General features: G+C 46.0%; 34 non-coding genes across 34 annotated transcripts; all 34 read left to right on the forward strand.

The window, feature by feature from the left end:
• The first annotated feature begins 2890 nt into the window (after positions 1-2890).
• On the forward strand, positions 2891-2997 carry LOC148995473 (U6 spliceosomal RNA). The gene has a single exon (XR_016156192.1). It is a non-coding gene; the product is annotated as a U6 spliceosomal RNA (small nuclear RNA).
• A 406-nt stretch (positions 2998-3403) lies between these two features.
• On the forward strand, positions 3404-3510 carry LOC148995474 (U6 spliceosomal RNA). The gene has a single exon (XR_016156304.1). It is a non-coding gene; the product is annotated as a U6 spliceosomal RNA (small nuclear RNA).
• A 434-nt stretch (positions 3511-3944) lies between these two features.
• On the forward strand, positions 3945-4051 carry LOC148995475 (U6 spliceosomal RNA). Its single transcript, XR_016156417.1, has one exon. It is a non-coding gene; the product is annotated as a U6 spliceosomal RNA (small nuclear RNA).
• A 434-nt stretch (positions 4052-4485) lies between these two features.
• LOC148995476 (U6 spliceosomal RNA) lies at positions 4486-4592 on the forward strand. The gene has a single exon (XR_016156529.1). It is a non-coding gene; the product is annotated as a U6 spliceosomal RNA (small nuclear RNA).
• Positions 4593-5026: 434 nt separating this feature from the next.
• Positions 5027-5133, forward strand: LOC148995477 (U6 spliceosomal RNA). The gene has a single exon (XR_016156642.1). It is a non-coding gene; the product is annotated as a U6 spliceosomal RNA (small nuclear RNA).
• A 433-nt stretch (positions 5134-5566) lies between these two features.
• Positions 5567-5673, forward strand: LOC148995478 (U6 spliceosomal RNA). Its single transcript, XR_016156755.1, has one exon. It is a non-coding gene; the product is annotated as a U6 spliceosomal RNA (small nuclear RNA).
• A 406-nt stretch (positions 5674-6079) lies between these two features.
• On the forward strand, positions 6080-6186 carry LOC148995479 (U6 spliceosomal RNA). The gene has a single exon (XR_016165125.1). It is a non-coding gene; the product is annotated as a U6 spliceosomal RNA (small nuclear RNA).
• A 434-nt stretch (positions 6187-6620) lies between these two features.
• Positions 6621-6727, forward strand: LOC148995480 (U6 spliceosomal RNA). Its single transcript, XR_016156868.1, has one exon. It is a non-coding gene; the product is annotated as a U6 spliceosomal RNA (small nuclear RNA).
• A 433-nt stretch (positions 6728-7160) lies between these two features.
• LOC148995481 (U6 spliceosomal RNA) lies at positions 7161-7267 on the forward strand. Its single transcript, XR_016156979.1, has one exon. It is a non-coding gene; the product is annotated as a U6 spliceosomal RNA (small nuclear RNA).
• A 434-nt stretch (positions 7268-7701) lies between these two features.
• LOC148995482 (U6 spliceosomal RNA) lies at positions 7702-7808 on the forward strand. Its single transcript, XR_016157092.1, has one exon. It is a non-coding gene; the product is annotated as a U6 spliceosomal RNA (small nuclear RNA).
• Positions 7809-8241: 433 nt separating this feature from the next.
• LOC148995483 (U6 spliceosomal RNA) lies at positions 8242-8348 on the forward strand. Its single transcript, XR_016157204.1, has one exon. It is a non-coding gene; the product is annotated as a U6 spliceosomal RNA (small nuclear RNA).
• Positions 8349-8754: 406 nt separating this feature from the next.
• LOC148995484 (U6 spliceosomal RNA) lies at positions 8755-8861 on the forward strand. The gene has a single exon (XR_016165136.1). It is a non-coding gene; the product is annotated as a U6 spliceosomal RNA (small nuclear RNA).
• A 434-nt stretch (positions 8862-9295) lies between these two features.
• Positions 9296-9402, forward strand: LOC148995485 (U6 spliceosomal RNA). The gene has a single exon (XR_016157316.1). It is a non-coding gene; the product is annotated as a U6 spliceosomal RNA (small nuclear RNA).
• Positions 9403-9836: 434 nt separating this feature from the next.
• Positions 9837-9943, forward strand: LOC148995486 (U6 spliceosomal RNA). Its single transcript, XR_016157427.1, has one exon. It is a non-coding gene; the product is annotated as a U6 spliceosomal RNA (small nuclear RNA).
• A 434-nt stretch (positions 9944-10377) lies between these two features.
• On the forward strand, positions 10378-10484 carry LOC148995487 (U6 spliceosomal RNA). Its single transcript, XR_016157540.1, has one exon. It is a non-coding gene; the product is annotated as a U6 spliceosomal RNA (small nuclear RNA).
• A 434-nt stretch (positions 10485-10918) lies between these two features.
• Positions 10919-11025, forward strand: LOC148995488 (U6 spliceosomal RNA). Its single transcript, XR_016157653.1, has one exon. It is a non-coding gene; the product is annotated as a U6 spliceosomal RNA (small nuclear RNA).
• A 433-nt stretch (positions 11026-11458) lies between these two features.
• Positions 11459-11565, forward strand: LOC148995489 (U6 spliceosomal RNA). Its single transcript, XR_016157767.1, has one exon. It is a non-coding gene; the product is annotated as a U6 spliceosomal RNA (small nuclear RNA).
• Positions 11566-11999: 434 nt separating this feature from the next.
• LOC148995490 (U6 spliceosomal RNA) lies at positions 12000-12106 on the forward strand. The gene has a single exon (XR_016157878.1). It is a non-coding gene; the product is annotated as a U6 spliceosomal RNA (small nuclear RNA).
• Positions 12107-12540: 434 nt separating this feature from the next.
• On the forward strand, positions 12541-12647 carry LOC148995491 (U6 spliceosomal RNA). The gene has a single exon (XR_016164969.1). It is a non-coding gene; the product is annotated as a U6 spliceosomal RNA (small nuclear RNA).
• A 411-nt stretch (positions 12648-13058) lies between these two features.
• Positions 13059-13165, forward strand: LOC148995492 (U6 spliceosomal RNA). The gene has a single exon (XR_016165147.1). It is a non-coding gene; the product is annotated as a U6 spliceosomal RNA (small nuclear RNA).
• Positions 13166-13599: 434 nt separating this feature from the next.
• LOC148995493 (U6 spliceosomal RNA) lies at positions 13600-13706 on the forward strand. The gene has a single exon (XR_016157989.1). It is a non-coding gene; the product is annotated as a U6 spliceosomal RNA (small nuclear RNA).
• A 434-nt stretch (positions 13707-14140) lies between these two features.
• On the forward strand, positions 14141-14247 carry LOC148995494 (U6 spliceosomal RNA). The gene has a single exon (XR_016158101.1). It is a non-coding gene; the product is annotated as a U6 spliceosomal RNA (small nuclear RNA).
• Positions 14248-14681: 434 nt separating this feature from the next.
• LOC148995495 (U6 spliceosomal RNA) lies at positions 14682-14788 on the forward strand. The gene has a single exon (XR_016158213.1). It is a non-coding gene; the product is annotated as a U6 spliceosomal RNA (small nuclear RNA).
• Positions 14789-15212: 424 nt separating this feature from the next.
• LOC148995496 (U6 spliceosomal RNA) lies at positions 15213-15319 on the forward strand. Its single transcript, XR_016165036.1, has one exon. It is a non-coding gene; the product is annotated as a U6 spliceosomal RNA (small nuclear RNA).
• A 434-nt stretch (positions 15320-15753) lies between these two features.
• LOC148995497 (U6 spliceosomal RNA) lies at positions 15754-15860 on the forward strand. The gene has a single exon (XR_016158324.1). It is a non-coding gene; the product is annotated as a U6 spliceosomal RNA (small nuclear RNA).
• Positions 15861-16294: 434 nt separating this feature from the next.
• LOC148995498 (U6 spliceosomal RNA) lies at positions 16295-16401 on the forward strand. The gene has a single exon (XR_016158436.1). It is a non-coding gene; the product is annotated as a U6 spliceosomal RNA (small nuclear RNA).
• Positions 16402-16835: 434 nt separating this feature from the next.
• Positions 16836-16942, forward strand: LOC148995499 (U6 spliceosomal RNA). The gene has a single exon (XR_016158547.1). It is a non-coding gene; the product is annotated as a U6 spliceosomal RNA (small nuclear RNA).
• Positions 16943-17376: 434 nt separating this feature from the next.
• LOC148995500 (U6 spliceosomal RNA) lies at positions 17377-17483 on the forward strand. The gene has a single exon (XR_016158648.1). It is a non-coding gene; the product is annotated as a U6 spliceosomal RNA (small nuclear RNA).
• Positions 17484-17916: 433 nt separating this feature from the next.
• On the forward strand, positions 17917-18023 carry LOC148995501 (U6 spliceosomal RNA). Its single transcript, XR_016158765.1, has one exon. It is a non-coding gene; the product is annotated as a U6 spliceosomal RNA (small nuclear RNA).
• Positions 18024-18457: 434 nt separating this feature from the next.
• Positions 18458-18564, forward strand: LOC148995502 (U6 spliceosomal RNA). Its single transcript, XR_016158877.1, has one exon. It is a non-coding gene; the product is annotated as a U6 spliceosomal RNA (small nuclear RNA).
• A 434-nt stretch (positions 18565-18998) lies between these two features.
• On the forward strand, positions 18999-19105 carry LOC148995503 (U6 spliceosomal RNA). Its single transcript, XR_016164980.1, has one exon. It is a non-coding gene; the product is annotated as a U6 spliceosomal RNA (small nuclear RNA).
• A 406-nt stretch (positions 19106-19511) lies between these two features.
• LOC148995504 (U6 spliceosomal RNA) lies at positions 19512-19618 on the forward strand. Its single transcript, XR_016165158.1, has one exon. It is a non-coding gene; the product is annotated as a U6 spliceosomal RNA (small nuclear RNA).
• Positions 19619-20052: 434 nt separating this feature from the next.
• LOC148995505 (U6 spliceosomal RNA) lies at positions 20053-20159 on the forward strand. The gene has a single exon (XR_016158989.1). It is a non-coding gene; the product is annotated as a U6 spliceosomal RNA (small nuclear RNA).
• Positions 20160-20593: 434 nt separating this feature from the next.
• LOC148995506 (U6 spliceosomal RNA) lies at positions 20594-20700 on the forward strand. The gene has a single exon (XR_016159100.1). It is a non-coding gene; the product is annotated as a U6 spliceosomal RNA (small nuclear RNA).
• Positions 20701-20836: the final 136 nt, after the last annotated feature.

The raw sequence follows: 20836 nt of genomic DNA on the forward strand, positions 1-20836 counted from the left end.
TGTTATGTTAATTATTTTTGAAATGCCAGACCAGACCTATATGGGATGAATATTGAACAGTTTATTTCTTATCTGCCCTCTTCCTCCGCATCTCCTCCATCCACTGGTGAAGTGAAATACCAGCATTTTGGGGAAAGTATATGTACCCATAATACTGGCTGTGGCCACGACAACAGTCTGGCCACTGGGCAGGGGGATGATGGTACTGGCCTGCTGGGAGTTAAGTGTTTGTCCAGTTTCATTCCTCAGTCCCACCAAGTACTCTGCCAGGCTGTCCACTCTGTCCATCCCTGGGATACTGCGCTCATCCTCAGCCTGTTAAATATATGCATATGAAGAGTTCAGATGCAAAAACCTCTAAATGCCATTTGAAATTTTCTTCTTTAATGATGATTTTTATCAAACTTGTATATTTAAGTTCAGCAATTTCACTTAAATAACAATTAATAGGTAATTATCATTGCCATTTAAGTGAAATCACTGAACTTAAATATACAAGCTTGATAAAAATTGTCATTCTAGAAGAAAATTTCAAATGGCACCTAGAGGCTTTTGCATCGATGCAACTCTTCATAAAGAGTTCTTTATATATGAACTCTTCATATATAAAAATAAAATAACAACAATATCACAGGCAGAAAAATATTACATCTTTCACACTGTTTACATGTCACAAAGGACCTACCAGTTCTTGCTGTGGTGCTGCTGGAGCCATGGCAGGTGTCCCAGAGGGACTTGTAGTTGTAGCAGTGGGAAGAGAGGCTAGGACGATCAGAAAGTACGGAGGAGCAGAAGCTAGGCTGGTGGGCACAGCTGTTGGGGCGGAGGGTGCAGTGGTGTCCTCATTGGAAAACTGTTAAATGTAATAATAATAATAATAATAATAATATATTATTATTACATTTATTGTTATTATTATTATTATTACACTGCATATATTTGAATATGCTAAAAATGTAAATATCAGTATCAGTAAATACTCATTACTTACTGATGCCATAGTAAAAGTTGTGGTGAGAGGTGAGAGCAGGTGTTGCCATCTACCCAGGTGTTGCCATCTTCCCTGGTGTAGCAGCAGATGATGTAGATAAGGGACCAGGTGTCATTGAAAAAGGACACTGACCTGGAAGGCTACAGGTTAAAGGAAAAGAAAATTAAATTTAATAATAGAGACAACAACATCAACACTACATAATTTTAGGACAGTATTGAGGCTATACCTTTGTATATGAAATCCACAAATATATGTCTGTGTCCCTCTAAACAAAGGCATTTGTCCCCTAAAATGCACGGGACATTTTTCAAACTGTAATATTGTTTGGCAGTGAATCATATGTGACCCCTTTCAATATGACATAGCTTTATGTTTTATGATTGTACACAACACTTTATCTAAATTTACCTTCAGATACAGGTCATGCCACTTTCACTGGCAGGGTGACGGCCTGTTTCCTGCCTCAGAAGACCAGACCCCTAAAACAGAAAACCTTATGAAGGTTTAACCTTATAAAACCATAAAAGCTTATAGCCCTGTGCTTTTTGCTTTGGATGCCATCTTCTTCCATTACTAGAGTAAATACAATTCTAACTATTCACTTTAAATTTGTAACTCTTCAGCACATTGTGGGTTGTTTTAACTCACTACTATAATAGTCCTGTATGTAGATGGCATTAGATAGTAGGCTGTATTATATATGAATACACAGTACCTCAGTGTATAATATATTAATGCATAGTACCTCAGTGTTTATTGATACATAGTAGTAGCAGATATAAAAGTAATTTAGTACAATCATATTAAGATTATTATCAGTTGGTAAACACCAGGTGCAACACCTGAACACAACACAAAACTCATTAATTCAAACACAATATCAGGTGTTGCACCCACGTAATACCAATTATAACAATGTAAGTTAAACCCATTAATTTCTCTCTGTCATTCATTCATTCATTCTTAGCTAAGATAGTTAGGAGACTAAACAAAGCAACAACGTCGACGTCTCTTAACGTTACCTAACACAATGTAAACTTAAAATCTTACCTCGATGTCACCTTCTTAAATAAAACAATGTAAAAGTTTATTTAAAAAACTATGAATTAAAGCTAGTTAATTAACTAGTAATCATGGACTTACACTTCACGCGGCTTTTTCAAAAATAACTCACAAAAATATGTCGGACTTTGCGTGGCTTTTACCAAAATAACTAATGAAAAAAGTGAAAAATATGATTTATAGGAGGTGGACTTACTGCGCATGATCCGGCAATGATGGAAAGGGGCCACGGTGATTGGCTGTCGTAAAATGGAGAAAATGGAAATGCTGCGATCTGATGGGCTGTCCAAAAAATGTGAAAGATGGACATGCAGAGACGTGATTGGTCGAAGCAGACAGACGAACGGTTCCCAGGCACCGCTAGGATGACACGCAAATCCGTGAAGCGCTCCATATTTTTGGCAGCTGTGATCAAGCCTCCTTCACTGGAATTGATTCATACCTTTCTACCACTATTTAGTTTCATTCTTGATCTCTTGTGTCAAGAACTGGTGCATCTCCAATGTCTATAGGGCACTCTCAGTTTTCTAGCATAGTGTGTCCACTCCCTTTCTCAGCAGATGCCGACAGGGAACAGGGTTTGACCCCATAGGCGATATCTTTTCCCTTCAATGTTGTCAAGGTTGTCCGCATTATCCGGTTTTCTGCTTTCCGCCAACTCATTTATTTCTCGAAAACCTGAAGGACACGGCGCATTCAGAGCTTGTAGTTTGATACCATAGATAAGTCTACCCAACCCATTCTTTCAGTAGATGGCTCGCTTGCCCTACCACCTTGGTGATGGCTCGCTGGAACCCGAGGGGTACATATTCCTTGAGCGGGACAGTTGGCCTCGTGCTTGCTAAGGCAGCACATATACTAAAATTGGATCGATACAGAGAAGATTAGCATGGCCCCTGCGAAAGGATGACACGCAAATCCGTGAAGCGCTCCATATTTTTGGCAGCTGTGATCAAGCCTCCTTCACTGGAATGGATTCATACCTTCTTGCCACAACGTATTTTCATTCTTGATCTCTTGTGTCAAGAACTGGTGCATCTCCAATGTCTATAGGGCACTCTCAGTTTTCCAGCAAAGTGTGTCCACTCCCTTTCTCAGCAGATGCCGACAGGGAACAGGGTTTGACCCCATAGGCGATATCTTTTCCCTTCAATGTTGTCAAGGTTGTCCGCATTATCCGGTTTTCTGCTTTCCGCCAACTCATTTCTTTCTCGAAAACCTGGAGGACACAGCCCATTCAGAGCTTGTAGTTTGATACCATAGATAAGTCTACCCAACCCATTCTTTCAGTAGATGGCTCGCTGGAACCCGAGGGGTACATATTCCTTGAGCGGGACAGTTGGCCTCGTGCTTGCTAAGGCAGCACATATACTAAAATTGGATCGATACAGAGAAGATTAGCATGGCCCCTGCGAAAGGATGACACGCAAATCCGTGAAGCGCTCCATATTTTTGGCAGCTGTGATCAAGCCTCCTTCACTGGAATTGATTCATACCTTCTTGCCACAACGTATTTTCATTCTTGATCTCTTGTGTCAAGAACTGGTGCATCTCCAATGTCTATAGGGCACTCTCAGTTTTCCAGCAAAGTGTGTCCACTCCCTTTCTCAGCAGATGCCGACAGGGAACAGGGTTTGACCCCATAGGCGATATCTTTTCCCTTCAATGTTGTCAAGGTTGTCCGCATTATCCGGTTTTCTGCTTTCCGCCAACTCATTTCTTTCTCGAAAACCTGGAGGACACAGCCCATTCAGAGCTTGTAGTTTGATACCATAGATAAGTCTACCCAACCCATTCTTTCAGTAGATGGCTCGCTTGCCCTACCACCTTGGTGATGGCTCGCTGGAACCCGAGGGGTACATATTCCTTGAGCGGGACAGTTGGCCTCGTGCTTGCTAAGGCAGCACATATACTAAAATTGGATCGATACAGAGAAGATTAGCATGGCCCCTGCGAAAGGATGACACGCAAATCCGTGAAGCGCTCCATATTTTTGGCAGCTGTGATCAAGCCTCCTTCACTGGAATTGATTCATACCTTTCTACCACTATTTAGTTTCATTCTTGATCTCTTGTGTCAAGAACTGGTGCATCTCCAATGTCTATAGGGCACTCTCAGTTTTCTAGCATAGTGTGTCCACTCCCTTTCTCAGCAGATGCCGACAGGGAACAGGGTTTGACCCCATAGGCGATATCTTTTCCCTTCAATGTTGTCAAGGTTGTCCGCATTATCCGGTTTTCTGCTTTCCGCCAACTCATTTATTTCTCGAAAACCTGGAGGACACGGCGCATTCAGAGCTTGTAGTTTGGTACCATAGATAAGTCTACCCAACCCATTCTTTCAGTAGTTGGCTCGCTTGCCCTACCACCTTGGTGATGGCTCGCTGGAACCCGAGGGGTACATATTCCTTGAGCGGGACAGTTGGCCTCGTGCTTGCTAAGGCAGCACATATACTAAAATTGGATCGATACAGAGAAGATTAGCATGGCCCCTGCGAAAGGATGACACGCAAATCCGTGAAGCGCTCCATATTTTTGGCAGCTGTGATCAAGCCTCCTTCACTGGAATTGATTCATACCTTCTTGCCACAACGTATTTTCATTCTTGATCTCTTGTGTCAAGAACTGGTGCATCTCCAATGTCTATAGGGCACTCTCAGTTTTCCAGCAAAGTGTGTCCACTCCCTTTCTCAGCAGATGCCGACAGGGAACAGGGTTTGACCCCATAGGCGATATCTTTTCCCTTCAATGTTGTCAAGGTTGTCCTCATTATCCGGTTTTCTGCTTTCCGCCAACTCATTTCTTTCTCGAAAACCTGGAGGACACAGCCCATTCAGAGCTTGTAGTTTGATACCATAGATAAGTCTACCCAACCCATTCTTTCAGTAGATGGCTCGCTTGCCCTACCACCTTGGTGATGGCTCGCTGGAACCCGAGGGGTACATATTCCTTGAGCGGGACAGTTGGCCTCGTGCTTGCTAAGGCAGCACATATACTAAAATTGGATCGATACAGAGAAGATTAGCATGGCCCCTGCGAAAGGATGACACGCAAATCCGTGAAGCGCTCCATATTTTTGGCAGCTGTGATCAAGCCTCCTTCACTGGAATTGATTCATACCTTTCTACCACTATTTAGTTTCATTCTTGATCTCTTGTGTCAAGAACTGGTGCATCTCCAATGTCTATAGGGCACTCTCAGTTTTCTAGCATAGTGTGTCCACTCCCTTTCTCAGCAGATGCCGACAGGGAACAGGGTTTGACCCCATAGGCGATATCTTTTCCCTTCAATGTTGTCAAGGTTGTCCGCATTATCCGGTTTTCTGCTTTCTCTAACTCATTTATTTCTCGAAAACCTGGAGGACACAGCGCATTCAGAGCTTGTAGTTTGGTACCATAGATAAGTCTACCCAACCCATTCTTTCAGTAGATGGCTCGCTTGCCCTACCACCTTGGTGATGGCTCGCTGGAACCCGAGGGGTACATATTCCTTGAGCGAGACAGTTGGCCTTGTGCTTGCTAAGGCAGCACATATACTAAAATTGGATCGATACAGAGAAGATTAGCATGGCCCCTGCGAAAGGATGACACGCAAATCCGTGAAGCGCTCCATATTTTTGGCAGCTGTGATCAAGCCTCCTTCACTGGAATGGATTCATACCTTCTTGCCACAACGTATTTTCATTCTTGATCTCTTGTGTCAAGAACTGGTGCATCTCCAATGTCTATAGGGCACTCTCAGTTTTCCAGCAAAGTGTGTCCACTCCCTTTCTCAGCAGATGCCGACAGGGAACAGGGTTTGACCCCATAGGCGATATCTTTTCCCTTCAATGTTGTCAAGGTTGTCCGCATTATCCGGTTTTCTGCTTTCCGCCAACTCATTTCTTTCTCGAAAACCTGGAGGACACAGCCCATTCAGAGCTTGTAGTTTGATACCATAGATAAGTCTACCCAACCCATTCTTTCAGTAGATGGCTCGCTGGAACCCGAGGGGTACATATTCCTTGAGCGGGACAGTTGGCCTCGTGCTTGCTAAGGCAGCACATATACTAAAATTGGATCGATACAGAGAAGATTAGCATGGCCCCTGCGAAAGGATGACACGCAAATCCGTAAAGCGCTCCATATTTTTGGCAGCTGTGATCAAGCCTCCTTCACTGGAATTGATTCATACCTTCTTGCCACAACGTATTTTCATTCTTGATCTCTTGTGTCAAGAACTGGTGCATCTCCAATGTCTATAGGGCACTCTCAGTTTTCCAGCAAAGTGTGTCCACTCCCTTTCTCAGCAGATGCCGACAGGGAACAGGGTTTGACCCCATAGGCGATATCTTTTCCCTTCAATGTTGTCAAGGTTGTCCGCATTATCCGGTTTTATGCTTTCCGCCAACTCATTTCTTTCTCGAAAACCTGGAGGACACAGCCCATTCAGAGCTTGTAGTTTGATACCATAGATAAGTCTACCCAACCCATTCTTTCAGTAGATGGCTCGCTTGCCCTACCACCTTGGTGATGGCTCGCTGGAACCCGAGGGGTACATATTCCTTGAGCGGGACAGTTGGCCTCGTGCTTGCTAAGGCAGCACATATACTAAAATTGGATCGATACAGAGAAGATTAGCATGGCCCCTGCGAAAGGATGACACGCAAATCCGTGAAGCGCTCCATATTTTTGGCAGCTGTGATCAAGCCTCCTTCACTGGAATTGATTCATACCTTCTTGCCACAACGTATTTTCATTCTTGATCTCTTGTGTCAAGAACTGGTGCATCTCCAATGTCTATAGGGCACTCTCAGTTTTCCAGCAAAGTGTGTCCACTCCCTTTCTCAGCAGATGCCGACAGGGAACAGGGTTTGACCCCATAGGCGATATCTTTTCCCTTCAATGTTGTCAAGGTTGTCCGCATTATCCGGTTTTCTGCTTTCTCTAACTCATTTCTTTCTCGAAAACCTGAAGGACACAGCGCATTCAGAGCTTGTAGTTTGGTACCATAGATAAGTCTACCCAACCCATTCTTTCAGTAGATGGCTCGCTTGCCCTACCACCTTGGTGATGGCTCGTTGGAACCCGAGGGGTACATATTCCTTGAGCGGGACAGTTGGCCTCGTGCTTGCTAAGGCAGCACATATACTAAAATTGGATCGATACAGAGAAGATTAGCATGGCCCCTGCGAAAGGATGACACGCAAATCCGTGAAGCGCTCCATATTTTTGGCAGCTGTGATCAAGCCTCCTTCACTGGAATTGATTCATACCTTCTTGCCACAACGTATTTTCATTCTTGATCTCTTGTGTCAAGAACTGGTGCATCTCCAATGTCTATAGGGCACTCTCAGTTTTCCAGCAAAGTGTGTCCACTCCCTTTCTCAGCAGATGCCGACAGGGAACAGGGTTTGACCCCATAGGCGATATCTTTTCCCTTCAATGTTGTCAAGGTTGTCCTCATTATCCGGTTTTCTGCTTTTCGCCAACTCATTTCTTTCTCGAAAACCTGGAGGACACAGCCCATTCAGAGCTTGTAGTTTGATACCATAGATAAGTCTACCCAACCCATTCTTTCAGTAGATGGCTCGCTTGCCCTACCACCTTGGTGATGGCTCGCTGGAACCCGAGGGGTACATATTCCTTGAGCGGGACAGTTGGCCTCGTGCTTGCTAAGGCAGCACATATACTAAAATTGGATCGATACAGAGAAGATTAGCATGGCCCCTGCGAAAGGATGACACGCAAATCCGTGAAGCGCTCCATATTTTTGGCAGCTGTGATCAAGCCTCCTTCACTGGAATTGATTCATACCTTTCTACCACTATTTAGTTTCATTCTTGATCTCTTGTGTCAAGAACTGGTGCATCTCCAATGTCTATAGGGCACTCTCAGTTTTCTAGCATAGTGTGTCCACTCCCTTTCTCAGCAGATGCCGACAGGGAACAGGGTTTGACCCCATAGGCGATATCTTTTCCCTTCAATGTTGTCAAGGTTGTCCGCATTATCCGGTTTTCTGCTTTCTCTAACTCATTTATTTCTCGAAAACCTGGAGGACACAGCGCATTCAGAGCTTGTAGTTTGGTACCATAGATAAGTCTACCCAACCCATTCTTTCAGTAGATGGCTCGCTTGCCCTACCACCTTGGTGATGGCTCGCTGGAACCCGAGGGGTACATATTCCTTGAGCGAGACAGTTGGCCTTGTGCTTGCTAAGGCAGCACATATACTAAAATTGGATCGATACAGAGAAGATTAGCATGGCCCCTGCGAAAGGATGACACGCAAATCCGTGAAGCGCTCCATATTTTTGGCAGCTGTGATCAAGCCTCCTTCACTGGAATGGATTCATACCTTCTTGCCACAACGTATTTTCATTCTTGATCTCTTGTGTCAAGAACTGGTGCATCTCCAATGTCTATAGGGCACTCTCAGTTTTCCAGCAAAGTGTGTCCACTCCCTTTCTCAGCAGATGCCGACAGGGAACAGGGTTTGACCCCATAGGCGATATCTTTTCCCTTCAATGTTGTCAAGGTTGTCCGCATTATCCGGTTTTCTGCTTTCCGCCAACTCATTTCTTTCTCGAAAACCTGGAGGACACAGCCCATTCAGAGCTTGTAGTTTGATACCATAGATAAGTCTACCCAACCCATTCTTTCAGTAGATGGCTCGCTGGAACCCGAGGGGTACATATTCCTTGAGCGGGACAGTTGGCCTCGTGCTTGCTAAGGCAGCACATATACTAAAATTGGATCGATACAGAGAAGATTAGCATGGCCCCTGCGAAAGGATGACACGCAAATCCGTAAAGCGCTCCATATTTTTGGCAGCTGTGATCAAGCCTCCTTCACTGGAATTGATTCATACCTTCTTGCCACAACGTATTTTCATTCTTGATCTCTTGTGTCAAGAACTGGTGCATCTCCAATGTCTATAGGGCACTCTCAGTTTTCCAGCAAAGTGTGTCCACTCCCTTTCTCAGCAGATGCCGACAGGGAACAGGGTTTGACCCCATAGGCGATATCTTTTCCCTTCAATGTTGTCAAGGTTGTCCGCATTATCCGGTTTTCTGCTTTCCGCCAACTCATTTCTTTCTCGAAAACCTGGAGGACACAGCCCATTCAGAGCTTGTAGTTTGATACCATAGATAAGTCTACCCAACCCATTCTTTCAGTAGATGGCTCGCTTGCCCTACCACCTTGGTGATGGCTCGCTGGAACCCGAGGGGTACATATTCCTTGAGCGGGACAGTTGGCCTCGTGCTTGCTAAGGCAGCACATATACTAAAATTGGATCGATACAGAGAAGATTAGCATGGCCCCTGCGAAAGGATGACACGCAAATCCGTGAAGCGCTCCATATTTTTGGCAGCTGTGATCAAGCCTCCTTCACTGGAATTGATTCATACCTTTCTACCACTATTTAGTTTCATTCTTGATCTCTTGTGTCAAGAACTGGTGCATCTCCAATGTCTATAGGGCACTCTCAGTTTTCTAGCATAGTGTGTCCACTCCCTTTCTCAGCAGATGCCGACAGGGAACAGGGTTTGACCCCATAGGCGATATCTTTTCCCTTCAATGTTGTCAAGGTTGTCCGCATTATCCGGTTTTCTGCTTTCCGCCAACTCATTTATTTCTCGAAAACCTGGAGGACACGGCGCATTCAGAGCTTGTAGTTTGGTACCATAGATAAGTCTACCCAACCCATTCTTTCAGTAGTTGGCTCGCTTGCCCTACCACCTTGGTGATGGCTCGCTGGAACCCGAGGGGTACATATTCCTTGAGCGGGACAGTTGGCCTCGTGCTTGCTAAGGCAGCACATATACTAAAATTGGATCGATACAGAGAAGATTAGCATGGCCCCTGCGAAAGGATGACACGCAAATCCGTGAAGCGCTCCATATTTTTGGCAGCTGTGATCAAGCCTCCTTCACTGGAATTGATTCATACCTTCTTGCCACAACGTATTTTCATTCTTGATCTCTTGTGTCAAGAACTGGTGCATCTCCAATGTCTATAGGGCACTCTCAGTTTTCCAGCAAAGTGTGTCCACTCCCTTTCTCAGCAGATGCCGACAGGGAACAGGGTTTGACCCCATAGGCGATATCTTTTCCCTTCAATGTTGTCAAGGTTGTCCGCATTATCCGGTTTTCTGCTTTCCGCCAACTCATTTCTTTCTCGAAAACCTGGAGGACACAGCCCATTCAGAGCTTGTAGTTTGATACCATAGATAAGTCTACCCAACCCATTCTTTCAGTAGATGGCTCGCTTGCCCTACCACCTTGGTGATGGCTCGCTGGAACCCGAGGGGTACATATTCCTTGAGCGGGACAGTTGGCCTCGTGCTTGCTAAGGCAGCACATATACTAAAATTGGATCGATACAGAGAAGATTAGCATGGCCCCTGCGAAAGGATGACACGCAAATCCGTGAAGCGCTCCATATTTTTGGCAGCTGTGATCAAGCCTCCTTCACTGGAATTGATTCATACCTTTCTACCACTATTTAGTTTCATTCTTGATCTCTTGTGTCAAGAACTGGTGCATCTCCAATGTCTATAGGGCACTCTCAGTTTTCTAGCATAGTGTGTCCACTCCCTTTCTCAGCAGATGCCGACAGGGAACAGGGTTTGACCCCATAGGCGATATCTTTTCCCTTCAATGTTGTCAAGGTTGTCCGCATTATCCGGTTTTCTGCTTTCCGCCAACTCATTTATTTCTCGAAAACCTGGAGGACACGGCGCATTCAGAGCTTGTAGTTTGGTACCATAGATAAGTCTACCCAACCCATTCTTTCAGTAGTTGGCTCGCTTGCCCTACCACCTTGGTGATGGCTCGCTGGAACCCGAGGGGTACATATTCCTTGAGCGGGACAGTTGGCCTCGTGCTTGCTAAGGCAGCACATATACTAAAATTGGATCGATACAGAGAAGATTAGCATGGCCCCTGCGAAAGGATGACACGCAAATCCGTGAAGCGCTCCATATTTTTGGCAGCTGTGATCAAGCCTCCTTCACTGGAATTGATTCATACCTTCTTGCCACAACGTATTTTCATTCTTGATCTCTTGTGTCAAGAACTGGTGCATCTCCAATGTCTATAGGGCACTCTCAGTTTTCCAGCAAAGTGTGTCCACTCCCTTTCTCAGCAGATGCCGACAGGGAACAGGGTTTGACCCCATAGGCGATATCTTTTCCCTTCAATGTTGTCAAGGTTGTCCGCATTATCCGGTTTTCTGCTTTCTCTAACTCATTTCTTTCTCGAAAACCTGAAGGACACAGCGCATTCAGAGCTTGTAGTTTGGTACCATAGATAAGTCTACCCAACCCATTCTTTCAGTAGATGGCTCGCTTGCCCTACCACCTTGGTGATGGCTCGCTGGAACCCGAGGGGTACATATTCCTTGAGCGGGACAGTTGGCCTCGTGCTTGCTAAGGCAGCACATATACTAAAATTGGATCGATACAGAGAAGATTAGCATGGCCCCTGCGAAAGGATGACACGCAAATCCGTGAAGCGCTCCATATTTTTGGCAGCTGTGATCAAGCCTCCTTCACTGGAATTGATTCATACCTTCTTGCCACAACGTATTTTCATTCTTGATCTCTTGTGTCAAGAACTGGTGCATCTCCAATGTCTATAGGGCACTCTCAGTTTTCCAGCAAAGTGTGTCCACTCCCTTTCTCAGCAGATGCCGACAGGGAACAGGGTTTGACCCCATAGGCGATATCTTTTCCCTTCAATGTTGTCAAGGTTGTCCGCATTATCCGGTTTTCTGCTTTTCGCCAACTCATTTCTTTCTCGAAAACCTGGAGGACACAGCCCATTCAGAGCTTGTAGTTTGATACCATAGATAAGTCTACCCAATCCATTCTTTCAGTAGATGGCTCGCTTGCCCTACCACCTTGGTGATGGCTCGCTGGAACCCGAGGGGTACATATTCCTTGAGTGGGACAGTTGGCCTCGTGCTTGCTAAGGCAGCACATATACTAAAATTGGATCGATACAGAGAAGATTAGCATGGCCCCTGCGAAAGGATGACACGCAAATCCGTGAAGCGCTCCATATTTTTGGCAGCTGTGATCAAGCCTCCTTCACTGGAATTGATTCATACATTCTTGCCACAACGTATTTTCATTCTTGATCTCTTGTGTCAAGAACTGGTGCATCTCCAATGTCTATAGGGCACTCTCAGTTTTCCAGCAAAGTGTGTCCACTCCCTTTCTCAGCAGATGCCGACAGGGAACAGGGTTTGACCCCATAGGCGATATCTTTTCCCTTCAATGTTGTCAAGGTTGTCCGCATTATCCGGTTTTCTGCTTTCCGCCAACTCATTTCTTTCTCGAAAACCTGGAGGACACAGCCCATTCAGAGCTTGTAGTTTGATACCATAGATAAGTCTACCCAACCCATTCTTTCAGTAGATGGCTCGCTTGCCCTACCACCTTGGTGATGGCTCACTGGAACCCGAGGGGTACATATTCCTTGAGCGGGACAGTTGGTCTCGTGCTTGCTAAGGCAGCACATATACTAAAATTGGATCGATACAGAGAAGATTAGCATGGCCCCTGCGAAAGGATGACACGCAAATCCGTGAAGCGCTCCATTTTTTTGGCAGCTGTGATCAAGCCTCCTTCACTGGAATGGATTCATACCTTCTTGCCACAACGTATTTTCATTCTTGATCTCTTGTGTCAAGAACTGGTGCATCTCCAATGTCTATAGGGCACTCTCAGTTTTCCAGCAAAGTGTGTCCACTCCCTTTCTCAGCAGATGCCGACAGGGAACAGGGTTTGACCCCATAGGCGATATCTTTTCCCTTCAATGTTGTCAAGGTTGTCCGCATTATCCGGTTTTCTGCTTTCCGCCAACTCATTTCTTTCTCGAAAACCTGGAGGACACAGCCCATTCAGAGCTTGTAGTTTGATACCATAGATAAGTCTACCCAACCCATTCTTTCAGTAGATGGCTCGCTGGAACCCGAGGGGTACATATTCCTTGAGCGGGACAGTTGGCCTCGTCTCGTGCTTGCTAAGGCAGCACATATACTAAAATTGGATCGATACAGAGAAGATTAGCATGGCCCCTGCGAAAGGATGACACGCAAATCCGTAAAGCGCTCCATATTTTTGGCAGCTGTGATCAAGCCTCCTTCACTGGAATTGATTCATACCTTCTTGCCACAACGTATTTTCATTCTTGATCTCTTGTGTCAAGAACTGGTGCATCTCCAATGTCTATAGGGCACTCTCAGTTTTCCAGCAAAGTGTGTCCACTCCCTTTCTCAGCAGATGCCGACAGGGAACAGGGTTTGACCCCATAGGCGATATCTTTTCCCTTCAATGTTGTCAAGGTTGTCCGCATTATCCGGTTTTCTGCTTTCCGCCAACTCATTTCTTTCTCGAAAACCTGGAGGACACAGCCCATTCAGAGCTTGTAGTTTGATACCATAGATAAGTCTACCCAACCCATTCTTTCAGTAGATGGCTCGCTTGCCCTACCACCTTGGTGATGGCTCGCTGGAACCCGAGGGGTACATATTCCTTGAGCGGGACAGTTGGCCTCGTGCTTGCTAAGGCAGCACATATACTAAAATTGGATCGATACAGAGAAGATTAGCATGGCCCCTGCGAAAGGATGACACGCAAATCCGTGAAGCGCTCCATATTTTTGGCAGCTGTGATCAAGCCTCCTTCACTGGAATTGATTCATACCTTTCTACCACTATTTAGTTTCATTCTTGATCTCTTGTGTCAAGAACTGGTGCATCTCCAATGTCTATAGGGCACTCTCAGTTTTCTAGCATAGTGTGTCCACTCCCTTTCTCAGCAGATGCCGACAGGGAACAGGGTTTGACCCCATAGGCGATATCTTTTCCCTTCAATGTTGTCAAGGTTGTCCGCATTATCCGGTTTTCTGCTTTCCGCCAACTCATTTATTTCTCGAAAACCTGGAGGACACGGCGCATTCAGAGCTTGTAGTTTGGTACCATAGATAAGTCTACCCAACCCATTCTTTCAGTAGTTGGCTCGCTTGCCCTACCACCTTGGTGATGGCTCGCTGGAACCCGAGGAGTACATATTCCTTGAGCGGGACAGTTGGCCTCGTGCTTGCTAAGGCAGCACATATACTAAAATTGGATCGATACAGAGAAGATTAGCATGGCCCCTGCGAAAGGATGACACGCAAATCCGTGAAGCGCTCCATATTTTTGGCAGCTGTGATCAAGCCTCCTTCACTGGAATTGATTCATACCTTTCTACCACTATTTAGTTTCATTCTTGATCTCTTGTGTCAAGAACTGGTGCATCTCCAATGTCTATAGGGCACTCTCAGTTTTCTAGCATAGTGTGTCCACTCCCTTTCTCAGCAGATGCCGACAGGGAACAGGGTTTGACCCCATAGGCGATATCTTTTCCCTTCAATGTTGTCAAGGTTGTCCGCATTATCCGGTTTTCTGCTTTCCGCCAACTCATTTATTTCTCGAAAACCTGGAGGACACGGCGCATTCAGAGCTTGTAGTTTGGTACCATAGATAAGTCTACCCAACCCATTCTTTCAGTAGTTGGCTCGCTTGCCCTACCACCTTGGTGATGGCTCGCTGGAACCCGAGGGGTACATATTCCTTGAGCGGGACAGTTGGCCTCGTGCTTGCTAAGGCAGCACATATACTAAAATTGGATCGATACAGAGAAGATTAGCATGGCCCCTGCGAAAGGATGACACGCAAATCCGTGAAGCGCTCCATATTTTTGGCAGCTGTGATCAAGCCTCCTTCACTGGAATTGATTCATACCTTCTTGCCACAACGTATTTTCATTCTTGATCTCTTGTGTCAAGAACTGGTGCATCTCCAATGTCTATAGGGCACTCTCAGTTTTCCAGCAAAGTGTGTCCACTCCCTTTCTCAGCAGATGCCGACAGGGAACAGGGTTTGACCCCATAGGCGATATCTTTTCCCTTCAATGTTGTCCGCATTATCCGGTTTTCTGCTTTCTCTAACTCATTTCTTTCTCGAAAACCTGGAGGACACAGCGCATTCAGAGCTTGTAGTTTGGTACCATAGATAAGTCTACCCAACCCATTCTTTCAGTAGATGGCTCGCTTGCCCTACCACCTTGGTGATGGCTCGCTGGAACCCGAGGGGTACATATTCCTTGAGCGGGACAGTTGGCCTCGTGCTTGCTAAGGCAGCGCATATACTAAAATTGGATCGATACAGAGAAGATTAGCATGGCCCCTGCGAAAGGATGACACGCAAATCCGTGAAGCGCTCCATATTTTTGGCAGCTGTGATCAAGCCTCCTTCACTGGAATTGATTCATACCTTCTTGCCACAACGTATTTTCATTCTTGATCTCTTGTGTCAAGAACTGGTGCATCTCCAATGTCTATAGGGCACTCTCAGTTTTCCAGCAAAGTGTGTCCACTCCCTTTCTCAGCAGATGCCGACAGGGAACAGGGTTTGACCCCATAGGCGATATCTTTTCCCTTCAATGTTGTCAAGGTTGTCCTCATTATCCGGTTTTCTGCTTTCCGCCAACTCATTTCTTTCTCGAAAACCTGGAGGACACAGCCCATTCAGAGCTTGTAGTTTGATACCATAGATAAGTCTACCCAACCCATTCTTTCAGTAGATGGCTCGCTTGCCCTACCACCTTGGTGATGGCTCGCTGGAACCCGAGGGGTACATATTCCTTGAGCGGGACAGTTGGCCTCGTGCTTGCTAAGGCAGCACATATACTAAAATTGGATCGATACAGAGAAGATTAGCATGGCCCCTGCGAAAGGATGACACGCAAATCCGTGAAGCGCTCCATATTTTTGGCAGCTGTGATCAAGCCTCCTTCACTGGAATTGATTCATACCTTTCTACCACTATTTAGTTTCATTCTTGATCTCTTGTGTCAAGAACTGGTGCATCTCCAATGTCTATAGGGCACTCTCAGTTTTCTAGCATAGTGTGTCCACTCCCTTTCTCAGCAGATGCCGACAGGGAACAGGGTTTGACCCCATAGGCGATATCTTTTCCCTTCAATGTTGTCAAGGTTGTCCGCATTATCCGGTTTTCTGCTTTCCGCCAACTCATTTATTTCTCGAAAACCTGGAGGACACGGCGCATTCAGAGCTTGTAGTTTGGTACCATAGATAAGTCTACCCAACCCATTCTTTCAGTAGTTGGCTCGCTTGCCCTACCACCTTGGTGATGGCTCGCTGGAACCCGAGGGGTACATATTCCTTGAGCGGGACAGTTGGCCTCGTGCTTGCTAAGGCAGCACATATACTAAAATTGGATCGATACAGAGAAGATTAGCATGGCCCCTGCGAAAGGATGACACGCAAATCCGTGAAGCGCTCCATATTTTTGGCAGCTGTGATCAAGCCTCCTTCACTGGAATTGATTCATACCTTCTTGCCACAACGTATTTTCATTCTTGATCTCTTGTGTCAAGAACTGGTGCATCTCCAATGTCTATAGGGCACTCTCAGTTTTCCAGCAAAGTGTGTCCACTCCCTTTCTCAGCAGATGCCGACAGGGAACAGGGTTTGACCCCATAGGCGATATCTTTTCCCTTCAATGTTGTCAAGGTTGTCCGCATTATCCGGTTTTCTGCTTTCCGCCAACTCATTTCTTTCTCGAAAACCTGGAGGACACAGCCCATTCAGAGCTTGTAGTTTGATACCATAGATAAGTCTACCCAACCCATTCTTTCAGTAGATGGCTCGCTTGCCCTACCACCTTGGTGATGGCTCGCTGGAACCCGAGGGGTACATATTCCTTGAGCGGGACAGTTGGCCTCGTGCTTGCTAAGGCAGCACATATACTAAAATTGGATCGATACAGAGAAGATTAGCATGGCCCCTGCGAAAGGATGACACGCAAATCCGTGAAGCGCTCCATATTTTTGGCAGCTGTGATCAAGCCTCCTTCACTGGAATTGATTCATACCTTTCTACCACTATTTAGTTTCATTCTTGATCTCTTGTGTCAAGAACTGGTGCATCTCCAATGTCTATAGGGCACTCTCAGTTTTCTAGCATAGTGTGTCCACTCCCTTTCTCAGCAGATGCCGACAGGGAACAGGGTTTGACCCCATAGGCGATATCTTTTCCCTTCAATGTTGTCAAGGTTGTCCGCATTATCCGGTTTTCTGCTTTCCGCCAACTCATTTATTTCTCGAAAACCTGGAGGACACGGCGCATTCAGAGCTTGTAGTTTGGTACCATAGATAAGTCTACCCAACCCATTCTTTCAGTAGTTGGCTCGCTTGCCCTACCACCTTGGTGATGGCTCGCTGGAACCCGAGGGGTACATATTCCTTGAGCGGGACAGTTGGCCTCGTGCTTGCTAAGGCAGCACATATACTAAAATTGGATCGATACAGAGAAGATTAGCATGGCCCCTGCGAAAGGATGACACGCAAATCCGTGAAGCGCTCCATATTTTTGGCAGCTGTGATCAAGCCTCCTTCACTGGAATTGATTCATACCTTCTTGCCACAACGTATTTTCATTCTTGATCTCTTGTGTCAAGAACTGGTGCATCTCCAATGTCTATAGGGCACTCTCAGTTTTCCAGCAAAGTGTGTCCACTCCCTTTCTCAGCAGATGCCGACAGGGAACAGGGTTTGACCCCATAGGCGATATCTTTTCCCTTCAATGTTGTCAAGGTTGTCCGCATTATCCGGTTTTCTGCTTTCTCTAACTCATTTCTTTCTCGAAAACCTGAAGGACACAGCGCATTCAGAGCTTGTAGTTTGGTACCATAGATAAGTCTACCCAACCCATTCTTTCAGTAGATGGCTCGCTTGCCCTACCACCTTGGTGATGGCTCGCTGGAACCCGAGGGGTACATATTCCTTGAGCGGGACAGTTGGCCTCGTGCTTGCTAAGGCAGCACATATACTAAAATTGGATCGATACAGAGAAGATTAGCATGGCCCCTGCGAAAGGATGACACGCAAATCCGTGAAGCGCTCCATATTTTTGGCAGCTGTGATCAAGCCTCCTTCACTGGAATTGATTCATACCTTCTTGCCACAACGTATTTTCATTCTTGATCTCTTGTGTCAAGAACTGGTGCATCTCCAATGTCTATAGGGCACTCTCAGTTTTCCAGCAAAGTGTGTCCACTCCCTTTCTCAGCAGATGCCGACAGGGAACAGGGTTTGACCCCATAGGCGATATCTTTTCCCTTCAATGTTGTCAAGGTTGTCCGCATTATCCGGTTTTCTGCTTTTCGCCAACTCATTTCTTTCTCGAAAACCTGGAGGACACAGCCCATTCAGAGCTTGTAGTTTGATACCATAGATAAGTCTACCCAATCCATTCTTTCAGTAGATGGCTCGCTTGCCCTACCACCTTGGTGATGGCTCGCTGGAACCCGAGGGGTACATATTCCTTGAGTGGGACAGTTGGCCTCGTGCTTGCTAAGGCAGCACATATACTAAAATTGGATCGATACAGAGAAGATTAGCATGGCCCCTGCGAAAGGATGACACGCAAATCCGTGAAGCGCTCCATATTTTTGGCAGCTGTGATCAAGCCTCCTTCACTGGAATTGATTCATACATTCTTGCCACAACGTATTTTCATTCTTGATCTCTTGTGTCAAGAACTGGTGCATCTCCAATGTCTATAGGGCACTCTCAGTTTTCCAGCAAAGTGTGTCCACTCCCTTTCTCAGCAGATGCCGACAGGGAACAGGGTTTGACCCCATAGGCGATATCTTTTCCCTTCAATGTTGTCAAGGTTGTCCGCATTATCCGGTTTTCTGCTTTCCGCCAACTCATTTCTTTCTCGAAAACCTGGAGGACACAGCCCATTCAGAGCTTGTAGTTTGATACCATAGATAAGTCTACCCAACCCATTCTTTCAGTAGATGGCTCGCTTGCCCTACCACCTTGGTGATGGCTCACTGGAACCCGAGGGGTACATATTCCTTGAGCGGGACAGTTGGTCTCGTGCTTGCTAAGGCAGCACATATACTAAAATTGGATCGATACAGAGAAGATTAGCATGGCCCCTGCGAAAGGATGACACGCAAATCCGTGAAGCGCTCCATTTTTTTGGCAGCTGTGATCAAGCCTCCTTCACTGGAATGGATTCATACCTTCTTGCCACAACGTATTTTCATTCTTGATCTCTTGTGTCAAGAACTGGTGCATCTCCAATGTCTATAGGGCACTCTCAGTTTTCCAGCAAAGTGTGTCCACTCCCTTTCTCAGCAGATGCCGACAGGGAACAGGGTTTGACCCCATAGGCGATATCTTTTCCCTTCAATGTTGTCAAGGTTGTCCGCATTATCCGGTTTTCTGCTTTCCGCCAACTCATTTCTTTCTCGAAAACCTGGAGGACACAGCCCATTCAGAGCTTGTAGTTTGATACCATAGATAAGTCTACCCAACCCATTCTTTCAGTAGATGGCTCGCTGGAACCCGAGGGGTACATATTCCTTGAGCGGGACAGTTGGCCTCGTGCTTGCTAAGGCAGCACATATACTAAAATTGGATCGATACAGAGAAGATTAGCATGGCCCCTGCGAAAGGATGACACGCAAATCCGTAAAGCGCTCCATATTTTTGGCAGCTGTGATCAAGCCTCCTTCACTGGAATTGATTCATACCTTCTTGCCACAACGTATTTTCATTCTTGATCTCTTGTGTCAAGAACTGGTGCATCTCCAATGTCTATAGGGCACTCTCAGTTTTCCAGCAAAGTGTGTCCACTCCCTTTCTCAGCAGATGCCGACAGGGAACAGGGTTTGACCCCATAGGCGATATCTTTTCCCTTCAATGTTGTCAAGGTTGTCCGCATTATCCGGTTTTCTGCTTTCCGCCAACTCATTTCTTTCTCGAAAACCTGGAGGACACAGCCCATTCAGAGCTTGTAGTTTGATACCATAGATAAGTCTACCCAACCCATTCTTTCAGTAGATGGCTCGCTTGCCCTACCACCTTGGTGATGGCTCGCTGGAACCCGAGGGGTACATATTCCTTGAGCGGGACAGTTGGCCTCGTGCTTGCTAAGGCAGCACATATACTAAAATTGGATCGATACAGAGAAGATTAGCATGGCCCCTGCGAAAGGATGACACGCAAATCCGTGAAGCGCTCCATATTTTTGGCAGCTGTGATCAAGCCTCCTTCACTGGAATTGATTCATACCTTTCTACCACTATTTAGTTTCATTCTTGATCTCTTGTGTCAAGAACTGGTGCATCTCCAATGTCTATAGGGCACTCTCAGTTTTCTAGCATAGTGTGTCCACTCCCTTTCTCAGCAGATGCCGACAGGGAACAGGGTTTGACCCCATAGGCGATATCTTTTCCCTTCAATGTTGTCAAGGTTGTCCGCATTATCCGGTTTTCTGCTTTCCGCCAACTCATTTATTTCTCGAAAACCTGGAGGACACGGCGCATTCAGAGCTTGTAGTTTGGTACCATAGATAAGTCTACCCAACCCATTCTTTCAGTAGTTGGCTCGCTTGCCCTACCACCTTGGTGATGGCTCGCTGGAACCCGAGGAGTACATATTCCTTGAGCGGGACAGTTGGCCTCGTGCTTGCTAAGGCAGCACATATACTAAAATTGGATCGATACAGAGAAGATTAGCATGGCCCCTGCGAAAGGATGACACGCAAATCCGTGAAGCGCTCCATATTTTTGGCAGCTGTGATCAAGCCTCCTTCACTGGAATTGATTCATACCTTCTTGCCACAACGTATTTTCATTCTTGATCTCTTGTGTCAAGAACTGGTGCATCTCCAATGTCTATAGGGCACTCTCAGTTTTCCAGCAAAG

This window comes from Pimephales promelas, chromosome 3, assembly GCF_988280905.1.
Source record: "Pimephales promelas chromosome 3, fPimPro1.hap1.1, whole genome shotgun sequence".
NCBI lineage: Eukaryota > Metazoa > Chordata > Actinopteri > Cypriniformes > Leuciscidae > Pimephales > Pimephales promelas.